Source organism: Schistocerca gregaria, chromosome 4, assembly GCF_023897955.1.
Source record: "Schistocerca gregaria isolate iqSchGreg1 chromosome 4, iqSchGreg1.2, whole genome shotgun sequence".
Classification (NCBI taxonomy): domain Eukaryota; kingdom Metazoa; phylum Arthropoda; class Insecta; order Orthoptera; family Acrididae; genus Schistocerca; species Schistocerca gregaria.
In genome coordinates this window covers 496,461,615-496,482,785 of record NC_064923.1, presented here as the reverse complement: position 1 = coordinate 496,482,785, position 21,171 = coordinate 496,461,615, and the positions used below count along the sequence as shown (strand labels likewise).

The following is a 21,171-nucleotide window of genomic DNA, read 5'->3' as shown; positions in this document are numbered from 1 at the left end:
ACAATTAAAAATAGAAAAAACTATTACCCAGCTTTCGGAATTGTTAGCACTTTCTTCAGGGTAGATTACTCAGATTTCATGTTGAGAGGGAACCAACTCTAAATTGAAATGAGCGGAGATGGCAATAGGACTTAGTGAGATTAAGAAGTACTGAAATGGAATGTGGAAAGAATAGTGCAAATAAGCAAAGAGAAGAGAGTAGAAAAAGAGAAAAAGATAATATTATGAGAAGGAAAGCTGCTACTCACCATATAGCAGAGATGCTGAGTCACAGATAGGTAAAACAGAAAGACTCTCACAATTAAAACTTTCAGTCATTAAGGCATTTGTCAGCAACACACACACACACACACACACACACACACACACACACACACACACGTGCGCAAACACAACTCACACACACGACTGCAGTCTGAGGCAACTGAAACCACACTCACAAAACAGTAAAAAAGATGCATTGAAGGTTGGAAATGAAGCAGAAACTGAGAAAGTAACGAAATACTACCAATGAAACAAGTGGGGATAGAAGGGAGAGAGGGTTGTTAGCAGAAGTTGAGTTCAGGATGGTGAAGGGAAGCGATAATATAGTTGGAGAGCATATTCCTAATACTGAGGAGATCCTAAGTTTGCTGCATGCACTCAGACCACTGCAATCATCCTGTAGAGGCAAGCTGAGTATCCAAGCATCCCTAAGGCAGACAGTTCTTCTGTGAAGATTCATAAGCTCAGTCAATTTTTCCTCTCACTCCTATATACACTCATGCTCATAAATTAAGGATAATGCTGATACATGGTGAAACATTGCTCTGGTGGGTGGTTTGTGGGTTTAAATCACCTCGGGGTATGACCATGCAGTGCATTTGACCTGCGATTGTCGCACGGTGGCGCTGGCAGCAGTCCACAAATGCAGATATGTGTTGGTGCAGCGAGTAAGTGTGCAGACATTTTCAGACGTGCTAATGGTGACTGTGTGTTGAAAATGGGCCAAAGGACACACATTGATGACATTATGATGGGTAGAATACTAGGATGACTAGAGGCTGGTCAAACAAAGGTCGTAGCATGGGCTCTCTGTGTGGCACAAAGTGTGATCTCAAGATTATGGTAATGATTCCAACAGACAGGAAATGTGTCTAGGCGCTACAGTACAGGAAGTCCACAGTGTACAACACCACAAGTAGACCGATATCTCACCATTAGTGCCTGCGGACAGCCATGGAGTACTGCAGCTAGCCTTGCTTGGAACCTTACCACAGCCACTGGAACAGTTGTCTATAGACACACAGTCTACAAACGACTGAACAGACATGGTTTATTTGCCCGGAGACCTGCAAGGTGCATTCCACTGGGCCCTGGTCACAGGAGAGCCTGTAAAGCCTGGTATCAAGAACACAGTACATGGTCATTGGAACAGTGGTCCCAGGCAATGTTCACGGATAAGACCAGGTATAGTCTGAACATTGATTCTCACTGGGTCTTCATCTGGTGTGAACCAGGAACCAGATGCCAATCCCTTAATGTCCTTGAAAGGGACCTGTATGGAGGTCGTGGTTTGATGGTGTGGGGTGCGATTATATGACTGGTGCACGTACATCCCTGCATGTCTTTGACAACAGAGGAACTGTAACAGGTCAGGTGTATCGGGACATCATTTTGCACCAGTACATCCACCTTTTCAGGGGTGCAGTGGGTCCCACGTTCCTCCTGATGAATGATAACGCACCGAGTTGCCATCGTGGAGGAGTACCTTGAAACAGAAGATATCAGGAAAACGGAGTGGCCTACCTGTTCTCCACACCTAAACCCCATCTAGCACGTCTGGGATGCGCTCCGTTGACGTATCGCTGCACGTCTTCAAACCCCTACGACACTTCAGGAGCTCCGACAGGCACTGGTGCAAGAATGGGAGGCTATACCCCAGCAGCTGCTCAACCACCTGATACAGAGTATGCCAACCCGTTGTGCGGCCTGTGTACGTATGCATGGTGACCATATCCCATATTGATGTCGAGGTACATGCGCAGGAAACAGTGGTGTTTTGTAGCACATGTGTGTCGGGACGATTTTCTCAACTTATCACCAATACCATGGACTTACAGATCTGTGTCATGTGTGTTCCCTATGTGCCTATGCTAAAAGCATGCGAAGTTACGAAAAACGCGAAATCCCGAAGATTGGGTAAAATTTACAAACGCGCGAAATTTGGCACGGACTTCAATGCGAGATGCCTTTAATAGGTTCCACAACGAAACATTGTCTCAAAATTTGGTAGAAAATCTGAAGAAATTCTGGTCGTACGTAAAGTACACAAGCGGCAAGACGCAGTCAATACCTTCGCTGCGCAGTGCTGATGGTACTGTTACCGACGACTGTGCCGCTAAAGCGGAGTTATTGAATGCAGTTTTCCGAAATTCCTTTACCAGGGAAGAAGAATGGAATATTCCAGAATTTGAAACACATACAGCTGCTAGCATTTGTTTCTTAGAAGTAGATACCTTAGGGGTTGCGAAGTAACTTAAATCACTTGATACGGGCAAGTCTTCAGGTCCAGATTGTATACCGATTAGATTCTTTTCAGATTATGCTGATACAATAGCTCCCTACTTAGCACTCATATACAGCCTCTCACTCACCGATAGATCTGTACCTACAGATTGGAAAATTGCGCAGGTCGCACCAGTGTTCAAGAAGGGTAGTAGGAGTAATCCATCTAACTACAGACCTATATCATTGACGTCGGTTTGCAGTAGGCTTTTGGAGCATATACTGTATTCAAACATTATGAATCACCTCGAAGGGAACGATCTATTGATACGTAATCAGCATGGTTTCAGAAAACATCATTCTTGTGCAATGCAGCTAGCTCTTTATTCGCACGAAGTAATGGCCGCTATCGACAGGGGATCTCAAGTTGATTCCATATTTCTAGATTTTCGGAAAGCTTTTGACACTGTTCCTCACAAGCGACTTCTAATCAAGCTGCGGGCCCTTTGGGGTATCGTCTCAGTTGTGCGACTGGATTTGTGATTTCCTGTCAGGAAGGTCACAGTTTGTAGTAATAGACGGCAAATCATTGAGTAAAACTGAAGTGATATCAGGTGTTCCCCAGGGAAGTGTCCTGGGACCTCTGCTGTTTCTGATCTATATAAATGACCTGGGTGACAATCTGAGCAGTTCTCTTGGGTTGTTCGCAGATGATGCTGTAATTTACTGTCTAGTAAGGTCATCCGAAGACCAGTATCAGTTGCAAAGTGATTTAGAAAAGTTTGCTATATGGTGTGGCAGGTGGCAGCTGACGCTAAATAACGAAAAGTGTGAGGTGATCCACATGAGTTCCAAAAGAAATCCGTTGGAATTCGATTACTCGATAAATAGTACAATTCTCAAGGCTGTCAATTCAACTAAGTACCTGGGTGTTAAAATTACGAACAACTTCAGTTGGAAAGACCACATAGATAATATTGTGGGGAAGGTGAGCCAAAGGTTGCGTTTCATTGGCAGGACACTTAGAAGATGCAACAAGTCCACTAAAGAGACAGCTTACACTACACTCGTTCGTCCTCTGTTAGAATATTTCTGTGCGGTATGGGATCCTTACCAAGTGGGATTGACGGAGGACATCGAAAGCGTGCAAAAAAGGGCAGCTTGTTTTGTACTATCACGTAATAGGGGAGAGAGTGTGGCAGATATGATATACGAATTGGGATGGAAGTCATTACAGCATAGATGTTTTTCGTCACGGCGAGATCTTTTTACGAAATTTCAGTCACCAACTTTCTCTTCCAAATGTGAAAATATTTTGTTGAGTCCAACCTACATAGGTAGGAATGATCATCAAAATAAAATAAGAGAAATCAGAGCTCGAACAGAAAGGTTTAGGTGTTAGTTTTTCCTGCAAGCTGTTAGGGAGTGGAATGGTAGCGAGATAGTATGATTGTGGTTCGATGAACTCTCTGCCAAGCACTTAAAAGTGAATTGCAGAGTAGTCATGTAGATGTAGATGTAGTGCCAGTTTTGTGTAATGCCATGTTGTGTGGCACCACATTCTGTAATTATCCTTCAGTTATGAGCATGAGTGTACAATACCATGCAGTGGACACAGGTTAATTAGTAAACAACATGTGTAGTTTCAAATGTTGCACTGCTTTGATGTTATAGCATTTACTAGCAGTGGAGGTGGGCTAAGTGATAGTGGAGATTTGCATGATGCAGGTTTTAATATCAGAAATTATTGCATAGAGTAGGAACCAAGCGGTAAGGATAACAGTCTGTGAATGTCATATGATTTCACAAGGATGTTACAGATGTTAGGAGGGCAAAGAAAGTGACCATGAGTGATATGGGAAGGACATCAGGGAGAGAAAACCACATTTCAGGGTTTAATGATAGTGCTTCTGAGTTTTTTGCAAGTGATACCCCTATTTGTCACATCCTCAACATCTGTTAGCACAAATGTTGAGGAGTTCGGTACTGGAGCAGATATGTTTACTACAGCGGCCTAGGTTATAGGCGAGGGCGCGTTTAGTGTCAAAAGCGTGACAGCTGTCAAAATTCATCCCCTCACAATCTGAGACATTAATAATCTGCCTCTCCTTTCCAACCTCCCCAAACCTATCCCTCTTTCCTCCACAACAAATGACTAATGGTTCCAAAGCTAGGTAATAATTTTTCTGTCTTTATATGTATCTATAAGCTGAACTGGAATTTTGCCTCTTGGAGATAAGTACTGACCAGCCATTTTATATCTCTGTTTTTTGGGGCAATTCATAAGAATTATCACTTTGCTTGGGATTCACAGATTTACAGAAAGCTTTTTAAATCAATTTTAACACAATTTATTCAAACAGGTCTTGAAAACAAAGCATGCATCCAACCGATTTTAATAAATAAAGAATATATACTGCAATTAACTTATCAGAACAGTAAATTCAGATTTAAAAATACATGAGATTCCACACTACAAAAAGTATTCAGCTATCCATGAAATCCATAATCTGAAATAAATCTGCTTTAATGGAAATACTGAGTTGCAGATAGGCACGACAAAAGACTGTCACAATATAAGGTTTCAGCCAACAAGGCCGTTGTTGAAAACAGACGAGACACACACACACACACACACACACACACACACACACACACACACAGACACACACACACACACACACACACACACACACACACACACACACACACACACACACACACACACACACACATCATGCACGCACAAATGCGCACATGTAAATGCAACTCACACACAAATGACTGCTGACTTTCGCAGCTTAGGCCACACTGGAAGCAACAGCAGCAGTGCATGATGGGAGTGGCAACTGGGTGGGGGGAAAGAGAGCCGAAACACAATCATGGACCTTTTTTTCCAGAAGCCTTAGCCCCACAGAAACATCAGTCCTTTCCAAAGGCCTCACCTTTTTCCCCACTCCCAAACTCAATCACGTAGGACTTGTTAAAGACCTTCTCTCGGTCCCTACAGTGGAAACACTTTTCCCCACCAACCCTACAATCAGACTCAATCAAAGACCAATGATGAACCTTGCCTGACTCAGTTCACTCCTCCAGTCAACTGTGATCCACCCCCACTGCCCACAAATCACCTCCTATTAACTTTCCAGAATTTCTTAACCTCGACCTTGCCTCACCAACATTCCCCAAATCCCTCAACACACAAACTACATTCACTGAAATAACCACAGTCCACTATCTAAAAACTGATCCTGACCTTATAATCTTATCTGCGGACAAAGGCTCTACCACCGTTGTTTTGAACAGCAAGGATTACCTGGCAGAAGGACTCCACCAGCTGTCAGATACATCTACTTACAAACCTTGCCACAATGACCCCATTCCAGAAATCCAGCAGAAACTCCAGTCTCTCGTCAAATCCTTAGGCCTATCTCAGAACCTCTCCCTGGAGTCCATCTCTTTGCTCACCCCTACCACTTCCCGCACTCCTACCTTTTACATGTTTCCTAAAGTCCAAAAACCCAACAACCCAGGACACCCCATTGTGCCCCCGCTTATAGAATCTCTTATTGCATGTTTTAGTGCCTGGAAAACTTTGGCTTGGCTTGATGACTTACCCCAAAAAATAATCCCATATGGCATTATGGAGTGAAAGTAAGCATAGTATGCCAGCTTTTTCATTTAATATCCCATACATCTGACAGAATTCGCATTGAAAATAGAGATTTGTTTAGACGCTTCAGCAGTTCTGTGGTGTGCTCCTCTCAGTTGAATTCATTATCTAGCTGTAATCCCAAGAATAACAATGTCCACTTCTTCTATCTGCTTGTCATCATATGTTATGCATATACTCATGGGACACCCCTTGCAAGTTCTGAACTGGATGTAGTGTGTTTTTTCAAAGTTTAGTGACAAAGAATCGGCTAGGAACCAGTGATTTATGTCCACAAATATTTTATTGGCCAATCTTTCTAAGATTGGTTCAAATGGCTCTGAGCACTATAGGACTTAATTTCTGAGATCATCAGCCCCCTAGAACTTAGAACTACTTAAACCTAACCTACCTAAGGACATCACATACATCCATGCCCGAGGCAGGATTCGAACCTGCGGCCGTAGCAGTTGTGCGGTTCCAGACTGTAGCGCCTAGAACCGCTCGGCCACCCCGGCCGGCTCTTTCTAAGACTACACTTGATTTGCTATTTATTGTAATGTTTGTATCATGGCAAACAAAACAAACTTGGCATCTGGTAATGTTACTGATGGAAGATCATTGATATAAACAAGAAAAAGTAAGGGCCTTAAGATGAAACCTTGTGGGACCCCACATGTAATTAGCTCCCAGTTGGATTATGCCTGATATCAAAATACGTCTCTTTCCTAATAACTCCCTTTGGTTCCTACCAGAGATATAAGATTTGAACAATTTTGCACCATTTTCTGTTACACCATAATATTCTAATTTACTTAAAAGGATATTGTGATTTATACAGCCAAATGCCTTTGACAGATCACAAAGTATACCAGTTGCCTGTAATTTTTTGTCTACTGAATTAGTACATTTTCACTGTAAGTGTAGATAGCCTTCTCAATATCAGAAACCTTTGGAAATCCAAACTGAGGCTCTGACAGTATGTTATTTGTGATAAGATGGTTATAAAGCTGATTGTACATTACCTTTTCTACAATTTTTGAGAATGCTGGCAAAAGTGAAACTGGACACTATTTCTTTATCTCCCTTCTTAAACAGTGGCTTAACTTCAGCATATTTCAACCATTCAGGAAATATTCCACTGATAAATGACTGGTTACACAGATAGCTTAATATGTTACTTAACTCAGAATCACATTCTTTAATTAACTTTGTTGATATTTCATCATAAGATTTTATGATGGACATTACTTCTGCTGGGGTAATGAGGGCATTCATATTATGGAAGTTACTTGAAATGTCTGGTCTGAGGTATCCTGTGGAAGCATCTACAGAACCTGAGAAACCCGTCTTTTCAGTAACAGTTAAAAAATGTTTGTTAAAAAGTTCTCGAACACTATACACATCTGTCACCAATGTATCATTTACTCTTAATACTATTTGCCCCTCTTCATGTCTGGTTCCACTGGTCTCGTCCTTCACTACATCTCATATTGTCTTTATTTTGTTATCCGATTTGACTATCTTTTCTTTGTTATATATTTGCTTTGATGTCCATATAACATTAATATTTTGCAGTATTTCTTGTAATGTGCTATAGCATCAACATCAGAACTGTTTTGGATTGCCAGATACAGTTTTCTTTTTGTTTTACAAGACACCTCTATTCCTTGAGCAATCCATGACTTCTTTGTAGACTTTGCTCTAACCTTGGTTGGTTTTGGGGGAAAACGGTGTTCAAATAAGGTAAGCACTTTATTAGCATAAGTGTTATATTTTTCATTCATGCTGTGAGCCCTGTAAACATAACTCCAGGGAATGTCTCTGAGGGTTGTCCTAAAATGCTCAATTATGCTCAATTTTTTGCTTATTGATTACCCTCTTGAGTTCCGATTTAACATATTTTATATCCTGTTCAGTATTAACATTTAACAGAAGGAGCTACATGTTATGGTCCTAGAGGCCATTGATTCTTGGTTTTGTAATATAATTTTGTTCATTGGACCTTTCTATCAAGATATTATCAATGGCTGTTTGTAAGCAATTGGCCACCCTAATTGGGAACTTTACATTGGGAATTAAGTTGAATGATAGTGTTACTAACACAAATAAGTTCTCATTGGGAAAGTCTTTGAGGATATCTACAGTGAAGTCACCAGCAACCACTATTTCTTTGTTTTTGGTCGTTAAATGGTTGAGTATAGCTCCAAGGTGGTTTATGAACAGATTAAAATTACTTGCAGGTGCTCGATATACACTTAATATCATGAAGGATTTTTTTACGGAGTTCTACTTATGTTGCACATGCTGTTCTAAGCAAAATTTGAGAATGTCGATGTTCTTAAATTTATGACAGTTCCTGATTAATGTGGCAACTCCTCCTTCCTCCATTTCTGCTCTACAAAAGTGAGATGCTAACATAAATCCTGTAACACTTAAAAGTTCTATACCAGTGGTCATGTGATGTTTATAGAGGCAGATTATGTCAGCTGGGTTTGAGGACTCTAATTCATCTATGCAAATAATAGATTCAGTAATTTTATTTCTCAGTCCTTGTAATAAAAATAACTGACATTTTACATTGATTGAGTTAAAAGTGTGTAGAGTTGAAATTTCTGCTGATTGTTGGAAATTCTTAACCAACAGCTGTTTATGCTGATGCAATAAGCTAGGTTTGTCTCAATCATAATCTCTCTTAGATTTAGTTTATTTCTGTCCTCCATAACCTAAAATAGGGCCTTTTCTGAACCCTATAACCACTGGTATTTTATCACTCATGACAGTGCCTCCCCCCTATAACTCTCCTGCTATTTTCCCAGCCAGTTTACCCTTCCCTTTCCTTTCGAGGTGAAGGCCATGCTTAGTATGATCCCACCTATTGAGAGAATCAACAGGAACCTGCACCAGACAAAAGCAGCCGTTCCAACTCCAAATTAACTCTCCTGACAGAAGAGTTCAAATGAGGTTGGTCATGGCACCCAAGAACAGATACAAACTGAACACAGGAATGCTTCGATGCCAATGCAATCTTTGCCAGGTCAAACTCTATACTGCACCCAGGATCTCTGTCAATACTATTATCTGGCCCATCCACTATAACCACAGTGTCTTCCTTAGGAAAATCTGTGCAAAGTGATCCTAAATCCTCTGTCACCTGCTCCGGACCAGCATGAGGTTTAAAAAAATTGGGCACTTGGTATTCTGATCCTAGTTCACCCTGCAAAAGTTAGCCAACACCTCTTCCATGGGAACTACGCAACAACAACACTTTCTTTCTCCTTACTGATTTCCCTACATTCTTACTTTTCAATTTGCTGCTGAAAGATTGCTGTGCCTGTCTACACCTGCAGCTGCTTGAGGCTCACCAGCTTCTAACTGAAGCATCAGGTCAAATCTATTTTCCACATTCACCACGAAGCTGTCAAACAGAGTTCTAGGCCTGTTCCTCCTGTTGCCACTTCCCACCTCTCTTTACCCTTCTCCCTCCTTAACCTGTCAAGATCTCCCCTGGATTTGTCTAACTCATTCTGAATGGCGGCAGTTTTCCTCTCCTCTCCTGTTCTAGTATCTTCCTATCTCTTCTACATGTCCCACAAAACCACTGATGAGTCTCGTTCACTCTCCCTACTCCCAAGCCACTACAGTCACCCACATGGAAAAAACTACAGCACCTGTCACACTAAAGACCTGATCTAACAATTCTATGGCAAGTCAAGCACTTTTTACATATGATAAATGTAATAATTTACTAAGAACAAGTCACTTAAATTACAGATAAAAACGAAAATATGGCTCCTCAAATTTGGCCTATATACAATTGTATGTAAACAAAAACAGTGCAAAGTTTCTGAAACAACAACTTACACTATACACTACTTTTCGGAAATGTGAATTAAATAATGAAGAGGTACACTACAGTTAAATTGCTAGAGAGAACAAAGAACAATTAAACGGAATTATATAGATTTTCTGCAGCAAAACATAAACAGAAAATACGACCATAACTCGACTGTACGATATTTTCACATTTTCTGCTATATTACTAAAATAAAAATGAACCTTTAATGGTACGCTTAAAAAGCACAGTAATACACCTATTTATCACGCAATCAGTAATAAATTAATATTATTATAATCTAAAATGACTTATCTTTACATGAACATGAAAACTCGTGCTAGTTGCCTGGCTGCAGGGCTGCCAGATTATTTTGTTCATCTATGTCTTTGGTATAATAACCAAAGTTAATTGTTCAGTTATTTTCCTTTGTGTACAACTGTGGTAATTTGTCTATAGTTCATTACTTATCTTAGTTGAATAATCTTACATTGCATTTGTTTTATTCCTAATCAACAAAGGAAGAAACTTACAAAACACACGTTCAACCAATACTGGAATACCGCTCATCAGTCTGTGATCCGTGGCACATAGGATCGATAAAGGAAATAGAGAAGGACAAAAGAGGAGCAGTATGTTTTCTTAAAGGTTTATTCACAAGTACAAAAGGGTCATGAAGATCCTCAGTCAAATTCAGTGGCAGATTCTTAATAAGAGGCATTCTGCATCATGGCAGGGTCAACTGTTAAATTTCTGAGAATGTACATTCCTAGAAGCATCAACCAATATATTGTTTCCTCCTACATATATGTCATGAAAAGACAACAATGATAAAATAAAAGAGATTCAAGTCCACATGGAGGCTCACCAGGAATCTTTCTCCCCAAAAGTCACATGCTACTGGAACAGGGAAAGGGGAAAGTGACAGGTAGACAAAGTACCCTCTGCAAGACCAGGGTTGCCACAAGTTCCCCCAAGTGAAATTCCCTGATATTTCCCTGATTTCCAGGTAAGATAAAGATCTCAAGGGTGAATAAATACATAAGATGACAGAAAATGTAAGGAATTCCATATTTATAAACATATGAGCACAAATCTTATGTAGTAACATCAAAATCTTATGTAATAAACTATTTAGATGGAAAAGCAAGCCAAATGGTATGTGTGTTTCACTAAAAACCACTGATATTATTTTATTTCAATAAAATAAAACACATCTGGTGACAAAAATATGCATTCCCTTGACATCGCAAGACAGATTTAAAATACCTTCATTGATTTCAGAAATAATCTCAGAGAAAAGTAGGTCTCCTACACGAAATGTATAAGGTGGGGAAGAGTTGTGTAAACCAACAGTATAGGTGACTGCTCATAAAATGTTGGTTCTAGTATGTTCATCATTGTCAGTTATTACACACCGTGTTATGCCTATTATTTTAATGATATTGTATGTCCGCCTGCATAGCTGGGTGGTAACGTGTTTGCCTACCATGTAGTGGGCCCGGATTCAATTCCTAGCTGGATTGGGGATTTTCTCCACTTGTGGACTGTGTGTTGTGCTGCCCTCATCACTATTTCATGATCACCAACACGTAAATCAGCCATTGTTGTGTCTCCTGAATGAAGACTTGTAACCCGGTGGCCAAATTTCCTTGGATGGGGCACCCTGGCTGTCAATGCCACATGATCATTTCACTAAACAGGCATTGTGTGATTTTTCTTTCGAGAAATATATAAGTACACAGCATACAAACTGCCAACAACTGCCAAAATTTTCTTCTTCTTATCTTCCAAACTTTCTGATTTATGGACTACTTTCAAAGTGCCACAATGTAGTAAAATATATAAAATGTCTATAAAACACCACACTGTACAATAAACTTGAGGTAAGACAGTAACAATTCCTGAAATCAATCATCTGTGGCCTCTGGCTTGCAGAGGAACACTACAGTCCTGGACCCATGATGAAAATCTGCCACATTATGCAACACACAGACATACCCAGCCTGTGGGCAGATTGGTGCACTAGATCCGATGGGCAGGGCACGCACATTAGTGGGAAATGATGGGCTTCAGACCGGCTGGCCCGATCTGTTAGAGATACCCGCAGAAATGGACGGCAGTTTTGGCCTGTTGTGGAAGTCCACTCACGTGGCCAGTTATTCACGTGTCACAGGCACCATGTTGATGAAATGAGACAGTGGTGATCAATCCAAGCAACAGATAACTTGTGCGAATACTCTGAGAACCAATACTAATGAGGACATTTATGTATTTATTTCATTAACAGTACAGAGTAACCCACCACCTTGACCTTGAAAGATGGTTCTAAATCTAACAGCAAAGACTTCTCATTGTTACAATCTTATTGGTATACAGTTGGTAATGCTTTTTTTAAAAAAATAATATAAGGAACATAATACGTATAGATTTCTCTAAGGTTACAGCAAACTGTAAGCTTAACATTTGTTAAAATTGTTCAATATAATTTGTTTCTGCCTAGTTGATGAGAATATAACTTATATAATACAAATGTCAAAGAAAAAATAATGAAGATAGGTAGCAACTCACCATAAAGATGGTTGTTGAGCCACAGACAGGGACGTAGAAGAAACTATCACACTCTCACAACTAAGTTTTCGGCCATAGCCTTTGTCAGAAAACGAGAGCACAACACTTCCACATAATCACTCAGACACGACTCATGCACACATGAACGTAATCTCCACATGCTGCGTCAATAGTCTCTGACAATCGGATCCAAACAAATCACTCCTCATGCCTCCCTGCCTCTTGTCGCTAGTTGTTAGGCTAGCAACAAGAATTGGTGACAGCACTGACTGCAAACTGAGGGGAATGGTAAGAAGGGCACAAGCAGTAAGACTGAGGGAACAGGGAAGCAGTGTACGTACTCAGTTGTGCCCAGCCAGTAACAATCCATGACATATCAGTAAACAAACCATTTCATCTACTGAGACAAAAATAAGTTTTTTCCAGTTTTTATTCTTTTTTTTTCAAATTTCCCTGACATGTTTCAAATTTCCTGACATTCCCTGATTTCCTGAAATCGTGACAACCCTGCAGACTCTATAAGGTGGTTTGTGGATGTAGACACTCTTCCGACCCAGCTATCATAAATGCAGCCAGCCTGCAAACCAGTGATCCTGCCTTATGAGCTGAGCATCAAATTGCTTTCATTTTGTCCCCATTTACATGAGAACTCTGCCATCACCTCACAGCCTGAAGCATGAACTGAGGTCGTCCCAACTTTTTGCCACTCCCAATGTCATCAGACAATGGACCAGCCATCAGCACAGGATTTGTCATCTGGATACCACCACTATCACATACTAGGTTCATTACCAGCTTGCTTTACTCTGGCCACCCAAGCTGGGACATGGTCTCGCCACCCTGACTCAGCAGCAGATGGCCGCTCACTACCGGACTGCCTCCTCGATAAATGCTGAAAGCAGCACATTCACATTACTGATCTTGGATGCGGCAATCAGTGCCCACTGCCTTCTGTCTGATTAGCGTGGGTGTGTTGTAGTTCATTATTGTTAAAAGTAAACAAATTTAGTACATCAACATTTACTTGCCTTCATCGTCTATGCCTCCATCCACCCCCAGCAGAGAAACACCTCCCCTCTACAGTTTCCCCAACACCATTACAACTGCATATATGTATTACTTCTGTTTATGTGGGAGCACTGACTTTGACTAAAGCTTTTCTCAGAGTACAGCACAATAAATTGAGAAAACAAATGGTTCCAGGGCCTTATGTTCTCTGTCTACATATGTGCAATTCTACTACATCTACATACATACCCGCAATCCACCATTCGGTGCGTGGCGGAGGGTACCTCGTACCACAACTAGCATCTTCTCTCCCTATTCCACTCCAAAACAGAACGAGGGAAAAATGACTGCCTATATGCCTCTGTACAAGCCCTAATCTCTCTTATCTTATCTTTGTAAAACTGTACTGCAGTCCGCCTCAAATGCTGGTTCTCTAAATTTCATCAGTAGCGATTCACGAAAAGAACGCCTCCTTTCCACCAGAGACTCCCACCCGAGTTCCTGAAGCATTTCCGTAACACTCGCATGATGATCAAACCCACCAGTAACAAATCTAGCAGTCCGCCTTTGAATCACTTCTATGTCAACCCTCAATCTGACCTGATAGGAATCCCAAACGCTCGAGCAGTACTCAAGCATAGGTCATGTTGTTGTTGTTGTGGTCTTCAGTCCTGAGACTGGTTTGATGCAGCTCTCCATGCTACTCTATCCTGTGCAAGCTTCTTCATATCCCAGTACCTACTGCAACCTACAGCCTTCTGAATCTGCTTACTGTATTCATCTCTTGGTCTCCCTCTACGATTTTTACCCTCCACACTGCCCTCCAATACTAAATTGGTGATCCCTTGATGCCACAGAACATGTCCTACCAACCGATCCCTTCTTCTGGTCAAGTTGTGCCACAAACTTCTCTTCTCCCCAATCCTATTCAATACTTCCTCATTAGTTATGTGATCTACCCATTTAATCTTCAACAATCTTCTGTAGCACCACATTTCGAAAGCTTCTATTCTCTTCTTGTCCAAACTATTTATCGTCCAGTTACACTTCCATACATGGCTACACTCCATACAAATACTTTCAGAAATGAATTCCTGACACTTAAATCTATACTCGATGTAAACAAATTTCTCTTCTTCAGAAACGCTTTCCTTGACATTGCCAGTCTACATTTTATATCCTCTCTAATTTGACCATCATCAGTTATTTTGCTCCCCAAATAGCAAAACTCCTTTACTACTTTAAGTGTCTCATTTCCTAATATAATTCCTTCAGCATCACCCGACTTAATTCGACTACAGTCCATTATCCTCGTTTTGCTTTTGTTGGTGTTCATTTTATATCCCTCTTTCAAGACACTATCCATTCCGTTCAACTGCTCTTCCATGTCCTTTGCTGTCTCTGACAGAATTACTATGTCATCGGCGAACCTCAAAGTTTTTATTTCTTCTCCCTGGATTTTAATACCTAATCCAAAATTTTCTTTTTTTCCTTTACTGCTTGCTCAATATACAGATTGAATAACATCGGGGAGAGACTACAACCCTGTCTCACTCCCTTCCCAACCAATGCTTCCCTTTCATGGCCCTCGACTCTCATAACTACCATCTGGTTTCTGTACAAATTGTAAATAGCCTTTCGATCCCTGTATTTTACCCCTGCCACCTTCAGAATTTGAAAGAGAGTATTCCAGTCAACATTGTCAAAAGCTTTCTCTGAGTCTACAAATGCTAGAAACGTAGGTTTTCCTTTCCTTAATCTATTTTCTAAGATGAATCTTAGGATCAGTATTGCCTCCCATGTTCCAACATTCCTACGGAAGCCAAACTGATCTTCCCCCAGGTCGGCTTCTACTAGTTTTTCCATTCGTCTGTAAAGAATTTGTGTTAGTATTTTGCAGCTGTGACTTATTAAACTGATAGTTCGGTAATTTTCACATCTGTCAACACCTGCTTTCTTTGGGATTGGAATTATTATATTCTTCTTGAAGTCTGAGAGTATTTCGCCTGTCTCATACATCTTGCTCACCAGATGGTAGAGTTTTGTTAGGACTGGCTCTTCCGAGGCCATCAGTAGTTCCAATGGAATGTTGTCTACTCCGGGGGCCTTGTTTCGACTCAGGTCTTCCAGTGCTCTGTCAAACTCTACACGCAGTATCGTATCTCCCATTTCATCTTCATCTACATCCTCTTCCAGTTCCATAATATTGTCCTCAAGTACATCGCCCTTGTATAGACCCTCTATATACTCCTTCCACCTTTCTGCTTTCTCTTCTTTGCTTAGAACTGGGTTACCATCTTAGCTCTTGATGTTCATACAAGTGGTTCTCTTATCTCCAAAGGTATCTCTAATTTTCCTGTAGGCAGTATCTATCTTACCCCTAGTGAGATGAGCCTCTACATCCTTACATTTGTCCTCCAGCCATCCCTGGTTAGCCATTTTGCACTTCCTGTCGATCTCATTTTTGAGATGTCTGTATTCCTTTTTGCCTGCTTCATTTACTGCATTTTTATATTTTCTCCTTTCATCAATTAAATTCAATATTTCTTCTGTTACCCAAGAATTTCTACTAGCCCTTGTCTTTTTACCTTCTTGATCCTCTGCTGCCTTCACTACTTCATCCCTCAAACCTACCCATTCTTCTTCTACTGTATTTCTTTCCCCCATTCCTGTCAATTGCTCCCTTATGCTCTCCCTGAAACTCTGTACAACCTCTGGTTCTTTTAGTTTATCCATGTCCCATCTCATTAAATTTCCACCTTTTTGCAGTTTCTTCAGTTTCAATCTACAGGTCATAACCAATAGATTGTGGTCAGAATGCACATCTGCCCCTGGAAATGTCTTACAATTTAAAACCTGGTTCCTAAATCTCTGTCTTACCATAATATAATCTACCTGATACCTTTTAGTGTCTCCAGGCTTCTTCCATGTATACAGCCTTCTTTTATGATTCTTGAACCAAGTGTTACCTATGATTAAGTTGTGCTCTGTGCAAAATTCTACCAGACGGCTTCCTCTTTCATTTCTTTGCCCCAGTCCATATTCACCAACTATGTTTCCTTCTCTCCCTTTTCCTACTACCGAATTCCAGTCACCCATGACTATTAAATTTTCATCTTCCTTCACTATCTGAATAATTTCTTTTATTTGATCATATATTTCTTCAATTTCTTCATCATCTGCAGAGCTAGTTGGCATATAAACTTGTACTACTGTAGTAGGTGTGGGCTTCGTATCTATCTTTGCCACAATAATGCGTTCACTATGCCGTTTGTAGTAGCTTACCCGCATTCCTATTTTCCTATTCATTATTAAAACTACTCCTGCATTACCCCTATTTGATTTTCTGTTTATAACCCTGTAGTCACCTGACCAGAAATCTTGTTCCTCCTGCCACCGAACTTCACTAATTCCCACTACATCTAACTTTAACCTATCCATTTCCCTTTTTAAATTTTCTAACCTACCTGCCCAATTAAGGGATCTGACATTCCATGCTCCGATCCATAGAATGCCAGTTTTCTTTCTCCTGATAACGACATCCTCTTGAGTAGTCCCCGCCCGGAGATCCGAATGGGGGACTATTTTACCTCCGGAATATTTTACCCAAGAGGACACCATAATTATTTAATCATACAGTAAAGCTGCATGCCCTCGAGAAAGATTACGGCCGTAGTTTCCCCTTGCTTTCAGCCGTTCGCAGTACCAGCACAGCAAGGCCGTTTTGGTTACTGTTACAAGGCCAGGACAGTCAATCATCCAAACTGTTGCCCCTGCAACTACTGAAAAGGCTGTTGCCCCTCTTCAGGAACCACACGTTTGTGTGGCCTCTCAACAGATACCCCTCCATTGTGATTGTAACTACGGTACGGCTATCTGTATCGCTGAGGCACGCAAGCCTCCCCACCAACGGCAAGGTCGATGGTTCATGGGGGGAGGGAATAGGTCATATTAGTGTTTTATGAGCAGTCTCCTTCACAGATGAACCACATCTTCCCCAAATTCTACCAATGAACCAAAGATGACTATCCGCCTTCCCCACAACTGCCATTACATGCTTATCCCATTTCATACTGCTCTGCAATGTTACGCTCAAATATTTAATTGATGTGACTGTGTCAAGCACTACACTACTAATGGAATATTCAAACATTACAGGATTCTTTTTCCTATTCATCTGCATTGATTTACATTTATCTATATTTAGAGTTAGCTGCCACTCTTCACACCAATCGCAAATCCTGCCCAAGTCATTTTGTATCCTCCTACAGTCACTCAATGAGGACACCTTCCCGTACACCACAGCATCATCGGCAAACAGCTGCACATTGCTATCCACCCTACCCAAAAGATCATTTATGTAGATAGAAAACAACAGCGGACCTACCACACTTCCCCGGGGCACTCCAGATGACATCCTACCTCCGATGAACACTCACCATCGAGGACAACATACTGGGTTCTATTACTTAACAAGTTTCCGAGCCACTCACATACTTGAGAACCAATCCCATATGCTCATACCTTAATCAGGAGTCTGCAGTGGGGCACCAAGTCAAACACTTTCCGGAAGTCAAGGAATATGGCATCCATCTGATACCCTTCATCCATGGTTCAAAAGATATGTGAAAATAGGGCGAGTTATGTTTCACAGGAGAGATGCTTTCTAAAGCCATGCTGATGCATGGACAGCAACTTCTCTGTCTCAAGGAAATTCATTATATTCGAACTGAGAATATGTTTGAGAATCCTGCAACAAACCAATGTTAAAGATATTGGTCTGCAATTTTGAGGATCCGTCCTTCTACCCTTCTTATATACAGGCGTCACCTGCAGTTTTTTCCAGTCGCTTTGGACTTTTCGTTGGGCAAGAGATTTGCGATAAATGTAAGCTAAGTAAGGAGCCAATTTAGTAGAGTACTCTCTAAGTTACTTCAAATCCCCGAATTTTCTTCAATAAAAATTGCAAAATTCCTGCTCCGAACAGGATCATTACCTTTACATTGGGGCATCATGTCCTATTTATTGTAATGGTGTAGGTGATCTTTTAATGTTCAACTCGTTTTTGTGTGGTTCCATTGTGTTTCCAAGAACAGCTCTGGAGTCCACCCAAGATGAGCCTGGCTAAGATTTATACAACTATGGAGCAGCAGGTCCCCTAAAGATTGCTCACTAACAACTGTCTTGCCTCAACAGCCAGCTATCTAATCAGTATGCTACACATCTTGAGACTGAGGTGTATTTTACAAGCGTTTATACCATCCTCGCAATGTGAACAGTTAAGCTAAGACTCTCATTCTCTGAAATACACAATGTTCCCAACATCGTGCCGTACAATGGTCACTGAAACATGCAAGAGATTATGGTAATAACAGACTGATAGTGTTTACCAGCTTGCAGCTCAAGGGGACCAGATTTGCTATGCCTGTACCCAATCATCACTGACTGAATCCCTATGGGGAGTGTAAAGGACAATCAGAAGTTAGTTGCAACAGGGAAAGGGAAACAATATTGCATAGTCTTGTGATCTTGTATTCATCAGTGATGTATTCACAGAGGAGTTGTATGCCCTCTGAGGGCTCCACGAGTTACAGGTGGTGGCTCAGCAATCATAGATCAGGATGGCTCTCCATCACTTTTAGTGTTTGAAGTAACCCTTACTATCACTATGGCAAAAAGGGGATGCCACGTTCCACTAGGTAGATGTCTAATTAAAACTTTCCTGGGTGCAAATACTTTCCACATCTATGTTTTTCTATTTTGTGCACCCAACAGGCCTGGAAATTGACTTGTAACATGAAATTATGATAAATAGGGTAAATGATCACTGGAATGTATAACTAACTGTGGATATTACTGAAATTCGATTGACCTCACTGTGCCGAACTCTCTCTCCCTTAAAATACAATTTCCCTCATGTCAAAGAAAATTATTCTCTGATTCAGAATCTTCAAATAAATCTTGACAATTATTACCACGTCCTCTTCATCCTTCATCATTTTATTTTATTTATTTATTGTTCCGTGGGACCAAATTAAGGAGAAGTCTCCATGGTCATGGAGCGAGTCAATACATGAAATTATAACACGATAGTAGAAACAGATAAAATGAAATATAAGTAACATATTTAGGCGACAAATTGTAAATTTAAATAAAGAAAATCAACAATGTAACACTGGAATTTGCTTAATTTTTCAGCTCTTCCAGGAGCTCCTCGACAGAATAGAAGGATTGAGCCATGAGGAAACTCTTCAGTTTAGACCTTAAAGTGTTTGGGCTGCTGCTAAGATTTTTGAGTTCTTGTCGTAGCTTATTGAAAATGGATGCAGCAGAATACTGCACTTCTTTCTGCACAAGAGTCAAGGAAATGCATTCCACATGTAGATTTAATTTCTGCCTAGTATTAACTGAGTGAAAGCTGATAACTCTTGGGAATAAGCTAATATTGCTAACAACAAACGACATTAAAGAAAATATATACTGTGAGGGCAATGTCAAAATTCCCAAACTACTGAATAGGGGTCGACAAGATGTTCTCGAACTTACACCACACATAGCTCGAACAGCCCGTTTTTGAGCCAAAAATACCCTTTTCGAATCAGAAGAATTACCCCAAAAAATAATACCATATGACATAAGCGTATGAAAATATGCGAAGTAGACTACTTTTCGTGTTGAACTGTCACTTATTTCAGATAATGGTAAATAAAGCAGCATTTAGTTTCTGAACAAGATCCTGAACATGGGCTTTAGACAACAGCTTACTATCTATCCAAACGCCTAGGAACTTGAACTGATCCGCCTCACTTATAATATGCCCATTCTGTCTGATCAAAATATCAGTTCTTGTTGAATTGTGAGTTAGAAACTGTAAAAACTGAGTCTTACTGTGATTCAGCATCAAATTATTTTCCACAAGCCACGAACTTATTTCATGAACTACACTATTTGATACTGTTTCAATATTACACACAAGATCCTTCACTACCAAGCTGGTGTCATCATCAGCAAACAGAAATATTTTTGAATCACCCTGTAATACTAGAAGGCATATCATTTATATAGATAAGAAACAACAGTGGCCCCAGCACCGACCCTTGGGGAACGCCCCACTTAACAGTGGCCCATTGGGACTGAACATCACTACCACTCTCAATACTGCGGAGAATTACCATCTCTTTCTGTTCTTAAGGTAAGAGGCGAACCAATTGTAAGCTACTCCCTTTACTCCATAATGGTCCAACTTTTGCAGTAATATTTTGTGGTCAACACAGTCAAAAGCCTTCATTAAATCAAAGAAAACACCTAGGTTTCGCAACCTTTTATTTAATCCATCCAAAACCTCATAGAGAAAAGAGAATATAGCATTTTCAGTTGTTAAACCATTTCTAAAACCAAACTGTACATTTGACAGCAAATTATGTGAATTTAAATGCTCCAGGTACCTTGTATATACAACCCTCTCGATAACTTTAGCAAACACCGATGGCATAAAAATAACATTATCCCTGTCGCCCTTTTTATAAAGTGCCTTCACTATCGAGTACTTTAATCGGTCAGGAAACCGACCACTCCTAAAGGAAAAATTATAGATATGGCTAAGTACTAGGCTAACATA

General features: G+C 40.6%; 1 protein-coding gene across 4 annotated transcripts in view; it reads right to left on the bottom strand.

Annotated features, from left to right (window-relative positions):
- LOC126266772 (coiled-coil domain-containing protein 102A-like) overlaps nt 1-21,171 on the bottom strand; it is a 94,133-nt gene that overhangs the window by 69,427 nt on the left and 3,535 nt on the right. The gene's annotated exons all lie outside the window — the stretch shown is intronic.